At 43.0% G+C, this 6,655-nt stretch overlaps 1 long non-coding RNA gene across 1 annotated transcript in view; it reads left to right on the top strand.

The window, feature by feature from the left end:
• Positions 1-1,770, top strand: part of LOC111733189 — a 5,484-nt gene extending 3,714 nt beyond the window's left edge. The window contains exon 2 of the long non-coding RNA XR_002777870.1: positions 38-1,770. This is a non-coding gene — a long non-coding RNA (uncharacterized LOC111733189). The remainder of the gene's footprint in view (positions 1-37) is intronic.
• Positions 1,771-6,655: the final 4,885 nt, after the last annotated feature.

The following is a 6,655-nucleotide window of genomic DNA, read 5'->3' as shown; positions in this document are numbered from 1 at the left end:
TCTACAGCCTTTGCCTGGAAGCACACACCTGCTGGAGGTTGTAAGGTAACCTGGACCAGGCCAAAGGCAGCACCTGCATAGGGGAGAAGTAGGGACACTGGTGGAATTTGGGGGCTGGATGTACAAATCAGGAAGTCTGGCTGAGATCTGGCTCAGCTTTAGTTTGTCCTCAGAATAGGAGAATCTTGTATTGTCCTTGGACGATTCCTGGGAGGATGGACGCTTGTGATCTGAGATCCCATTTCACTAACGTCTCCCTCAGTAGTGCAGCCAAGGTGGGAGTGGCAGTGGTTTGGGAACTGGCATTTATGGAGTACCTGCTGTACACCATGAACGGTTCATAGGTACATAGCACGCTGGCCAAAAGTTGTTCCCTCATAGCAGGCATCTGAATTCCTGTAGGGCAGAACTTTCCTTGCTGAAGAAATGCTTGGATCAAGGCTGCAATGGCCTCTCTTTCTCAAACCCAAGGGCTCAGGGGTCTGCTGGTTTTATGACTTCTGAACAAGGGAAAGGAGTCTGCAAGGCAAGATGGGAGGTAAAGGGAGGGTCAGGTAGGTGGGGCCAGGGAAATCAGGGCAGCATTGCTTAATCTCTGGGCATCAGCACTTGGGCCCCAAAACTTTACAGAGGCTTTTAAAGGCACTTATACAAAGGCTAACTACAGGAAAGTTCCACAAGCACATGAGGAGGGAGGTGCCCAGTCTCCTCAGGCCTCAGAGAAATGGAGATTACTTCACAATAAGATTCCGCAACATAACCACTGAGGTAGTTGCACTGAACCTGCCTAACCACAGTAAGTGCTGGTGAATTGTGGAGCAGTTGGACTTTTGCTCATTGTGTGGGGAAGATGAGGTGGAACAGCCACTTTGGAAAGCCCACAAGTAGTTTCTTCGAAAGCTGAGAATATGTCTACCTTATGACCGAACAATTCTACTGCTTGGTATTTATCCAGGAAAACTGGAAACATAACGTATGTTCAAAAAAACACTTATGCATATATGTTCATACAGCTTTATTCATAATAACTCCAAACTGGAAATGACCCATTGCCCATCAATAAGAAAATTGGTTAAAGAATTATGGCACATCAATACATTGGAATACTATTCAGCAATAAAGAGAAATGAACCATTGTACATGCTATAACACGGTGATCTCCAAAAACATGCCACATGAAAAAAAAACAGAAACAAAAGAATACACACATGGGATTCTATTTAAGTTGTAAAAAAAGCCCAGAAATGATTATAACAATCAGATTATAGGTTGCTTGGGAGAGGCTGACTAAGAAAGAAGAAGAGGAAACTTTCTCGGTTAGAAGAAATATGTATCTTGGTAGGGGCACATTTGTCAGAAAGAATAAACCAGACACTCTAGGTCTGTGCATTTCACCACATGTAAATCATGCCTCAATACAGATATTCTTTAGAAAAATGCTTGACCAGAAAAAATTATGGAGTGTTACGGTGCTTAAATATCTGTAAAGCATTATGATTATGATTATGTTACTGTAATTAGCTATTAAGTATTGTATTACTAAAAAGGCCATTACATCTTAAGGCAACTGGTGGTTTAGCTTTTCTTAGAAGAATTTCCAAGTATGTATGACAACTGCCCAGATTGTTATTGCCAAGCAGCTACTTTAATTGTAATATTGAGTTACCATTAACTAAATGATTTTGAAGTTAAATTGGTATAAAAATCTAATAGGTTTTTTATAACCAAAATAAATATTAGGCAGAATCATATAGTACTGATATTTTTGTAGGCCAAACATTGTCCAATATCCAGTGATTCAATATCATGCTACCTAATGCTTGCTGGAAGTCATGGTGCATTTCGGTGTGTCTGATGTGGTATTAATGGTCTTCTGGAGTCAGCAGTCCTGACCTGGCTCTGGGTGGAGGCCATCCACGGGGTGGACTCCTTTCCAAACCTCAGACTCTTCAATGAATTCTAGACCTTTTGAATGACGGGGTATGCCAATTGGGTGGGAGGGTAGTGGGAAGCAGTTTGCATAAGAATTTTCCGTGATGACGGACCTGGGGTCACTTCACACCCTCCCCTCCAGCTCCTGACTGCCTTCTTTTCCCCAGGAGGACACTCCTCTCTCTGGCTTGCTTGGAAGTTAGAGCCTTCCTCCACTCTCCCCATCAGGCGCTAAAATGTCAAACAGGGCCAGATTTTGCCCACTGAGATCCCTGATTTCCTCTGTACTCCCGGGGCTCTGACTATATCACTACATTGCAAAATGGCATTTTTTAAAAGGTTTATTGAGGTTTAGTTTACATACAGTGAGATGACCCTTTTTAGGTGTATAATTCCATGATGAACTTATATAATTCTGTAACCATCATCCAGATCAAGATAAATAACTATTTCTATCATCCCAAAAGGTTTCCTTAAGTCCTTTTATAGTCAGTCCTCTCTCCTTTCCCATCTCTTGGCAACCACTGATCTATTTCCTGTCCCTATGGTTTTCTTTTTCTAGAATGTCATATGAATGGACTCTTACCACATGTAGTCTTTTCAGTTCCACTTCTTTCATATGCATAATGCATTTGAGATTGATCGTTGTTGCATGAATAAGTGATTTCTTTTTATTGCTGAGTAATAGTCCACTGTATGGATACGTCACAGCTTGTTTATCTGTTCACTGGTTGATGGACATTTGAATTGTTTCCAGTTTTTGGTGATCATGAATAAAGCTGTTATTAATCTTCACATTTGTTTTTGAGTGGATATGTTTTCATGTCTATAGGGTAAATTTCAAAGATTGCAACATCTGTGCCATATGGTAAGTAATTGCTTAACTTTTAAGAAACTGACAAACTGTTTTCCAGAGCGATCATATCATTTTACATTTCCACCATCTCCATATGAGAATTTCAGTTGCTCCACATCCTCTTTAGTACTTAATAGTGTCATTTTTTTTTTCTTTGAGATATTCTAATAGGTGCAGAGTGGTGTCATGGTGGTTTTAACCTGCATTTCCCTACTATCTGATGAAAGCAAGCATCTTTTAATCTGCTTATTTGTCATCTGTATATCTTCTTCAGTGAAATGATGACTCAAATTCTTTGCCCACTTTTATATTGGATTATCATTATTGAATTTGAGAATTTTTTTCTATGGCCTGGCTACCAGTTCTTTATCAGATATGTGCTCCATAACTATTTCCTCCCACTCTGTGGCTTGTCGTTTTATTACCTTAACAGAATGTTTTGAAGAATGGACATTTTTAACTATAATAAAGTCCAATATATCAGTTTTTTATAGGTTCCTGGTTTTTGATATTCTCCTGTGTTTTTTTCTACCATGTAGGATGTCTTATTCTAGCATGTGTGTGTGTGCAAATATATGTGTAACAGGGCCATCTTGCCAACCAGGGTCAGGTGCCCACAGCTCAGCCCACCTTGTTTTCACTCTGCACCATATTCCTCTGTATGGCACTTACTTGGTGACTGCAGATCAAACCATGACCTGTATTAGGCACCTGTGGGGAGTGTTTGGGTCAAGTAGGGCTGCCTTCTCAGCCCAGCACCTAAAGAAATGTCTTTGTTTTCCCAGTGGGCTTTGACAAAAGCTCCCAGAACTTGGTATCTGAGTGGTCCTGCTCACCAGCCTCTCATATTCCTTAGAGCTAGCAACCTCTACAAGTCCAGTTTTTCTCTCCTTCTCCAAGCAGAGAAGGCATTTCAGCCTCTTTGTATCCCTTCTCTGCAAGTATCATGACCTTTCTAAGATTCTCAAGGGTGACATCAAATGCATGTGCATTTGGCACTTGAATCCTTCCAGATGTGCTTCCCTCCTCCCCCAAACACCTTCCCGCAAATCTATGTGTAACAGTGAGTGGCAAATGTGCAAATCAGCCTCACCTCTGCTTAGTCTAATTCATGCTCTGTCACCTGGTTATCTTCAAGGATGCCTGCTCGTTTGGCTCCCAAATTATAACCTTTTAAGCCGTTAATATTTGCTCATGGCAGGAAAAGGCATTCATTAAACATAGACATTGATAGTCTACCTGGTCTGCTCCAGTTACATATGTCATTTCTCATTTGGTGGACCCTTCATTCTTTGGCAAAGTTTTCCTCTGAGATTCTCTGACATTGGATTAATAAACACATCATTAACCCTCAGCCAAAGTTAGACAAGCTAAAAAATAAATGACATTGTGGTATGGAACTGGGTGGAGTGGTCTCTGGAGCAAGAACTCGAATGCTCCTGATGATTTGCTAAATGAGGCTTGTGCTTGAGTGGTGGGCTCACTTTGTTACCCTGAGCCTGGCCTCCCCCAGTTCATACCTGCCCCAGCCCTCTTTTGTTCTGTCACAGCTGAAGGTGTATCATCTCCACCTGGAGGGATGTTTTCTACTCTGATGTTTTTTTCACTGTCCTGGGGCAAGGTCAGCCCCCAAACAAGAGTTGCCATGGGGGAGCCCCTCAGCAGAGACCACTCCAGCTTGCACCTGGGGGTTAAAGAGGCACTAAGGCTCCATGATGTTGATAATGGCAGCGATGTTATGATACAAATAACAATGTATCTGGAGATACTCCATGAGGGGACAGGTCTAGTGGCCCCAGCATTCAGTGGTCACCCTATTTGACCAGCTAGAAGCTTGGGGGAAGTTCTTACTGAAATTTATCTCATGGGAAGAATGTGCTGCCAACCACATGTAGAGAAACTCTTACATTTGTTGTGGCTTTACTTAAAGACATACGTGGGATAGTCTGGTCTGACACTAGCCTCAATATTCTGAGAAATCTAGGAAAGGCAATAACCCCAGCTCACCGACTGTTGGCTCTTTGGTGTGTGTGCTTTGCGCTCAGTCGCTCAGCACCTTATTTTGCTCACATGTGTCTGACTGAGCTATTTTGTGTTTTGAATTATGTGTCCATACCTCCCTGCCCCCACAATTCTCCAGAGATTCAAAGTTAACAAAAAGCCTTCAGTGTCTGCTGGGGAAGTATACTGTCTTATACACAATGTCAGTCATGGCCCAGATTGAGTGTAACAATAGGAGAGTGGGCTTGGGAAGAACTTTTTGCACTTGTGGCTCAGGTTTGGTCTGCAGAGGATATTCTTGGTATTCCAGACAGGGCAGCCAGCTCCTGGTGAGGAGAAAGGCCTGTAAGCATCCTAAAGTGTTGTCTGCCTATGGAGTGGCACAGAAGTTGAGTCGAGAGGGTTCGTTAACGTTTTTGGAAGAATGCCCATGCTGACATGTTCCAGGTGCCAGCACTATAGTAATGGGCCCACATCTCTTTTCCCAAGGGGCTCAAGGTCTGGGTGTAGAGTTAGGAATGACTGAGGATAGACACTCGAAAGGGCACTTCAGAACAGGTGCTAGGGTAGGAGCAAACTGTGGCTGCGACGGTCACAGAAGACACCACCCTAAGCAGCCTGTGGCATTGGAGAAAACTGCCTGAAGTAAGGGAAGTCTAAACTGAGCCCCAAAGATAAATGGGAGGTAGTGGGAAAAGATGGGGTGCGAGCATTTCCACAGGGAACCACAGAGCCTCTTTTGCAGGGAGTGAGAGCAAAACTCATCTGGGGCTCTGAGGAACTCAGAGCATGAAGAAGTGACAGTTCCATGGTAGGCCAGATCCCTAGGGACCCTTAAATCCATTAAAGCCCTCTTGTCTGCAGGGAGCCAGGAATGGCTTCATGCAGTGGGAGTGATACACCTGCAGGTTATTGTGCCCCTCAAACTATTTACTATTGCCAGGATCCAATAAAACTCATGCAAAATGTTCTCTTTTCTCCACCTTTGGAGAAGAATTATAACTCCTTTTAGCAAAGCGAGAGAAAAAATATTCCAGTTACTAGGGTTTTAGAGTGATACGAGGGTCATAAGAGACATGAGTTTCTGATTGAGAAAGGAGTGGTATATTTGAGAGAGATGCATGAACATTGCTATGGAAACCCATGCCCTGTACAGAGACCTCCTCTTCATGTGACATTATTAAAAAGATGGCAGGCTGGCGTACCAAGGATTCTTTTATTCAAGCTCTGGTATAGTAGGAGGCAGAGAGAGTAAAAAGACAGCTCCCATGGGAAGGAGCAAGTCTCCCCAGTACCAGGGAGGGTGCAGTAATGCATGATTCTTCCTCAGGTAGGTCCACGTGAACCTGGGGTGGAGTGAACATACCAGGCAGCCATGAAAGGGAACACATGAATGAAATGTAGCACAGAAAACAAGCTGTGTGGACACAGAGAAGCAAAAGAGAAGTGGATAAGCCTTAGGCACATTTTCTGAGTGCCACACAATAATATGGCTTATTTCCTCACTGGAGCCTTTTCAGGGAAGTCTGGCTAGTTGACCATTTCCAAGGGACATACAACTGTGTGAGTGGTACGTGGGCTATACTCGATTGGAGATACTGTTTAGGGAAAAAAATTGTCTGCTGACAAGCATATTTATATTTTGTTTTTGAATTTGGGGAAATCCAAATTTTTCTTCACTCTGTTGGCTAATTGCTCTGAAAGATAGATAGTGTCTGGGAAGTGACTGCTCTCAGCCATTGCATTTCTTGAAGAGATGCTGTAGGGTGAAAGGAAAGGGTCAGTGGATCAGGGATCACACCATGTGGGTGCAGATTTAAGGAACTTTCTAGGCATCAGCTTGGCAACATCTCTGATTTTGCCTGG

Source organism: Pteropus vampyrus, unplaced genomic scaffold, assembly GCF_000151845.1.
Source record: "Pteropus vampyrus isolate Shadow unplaced genomic scaffold, Pvam_2.0 Scaffold536, whole genome shotgun sequence".
NCBI classification, from domain to species: domain Eukaryota; kingdom Metazoa; phylum Chordata; class Mammalia; order Chiroptera; family Pteropodidae; genus Pteropus; species Pteropus vampyrus.
Note: the sequence above shows the minus strand (reverse complement) of the source record. Positions and strands in the feature narration are given on the sequence as shown.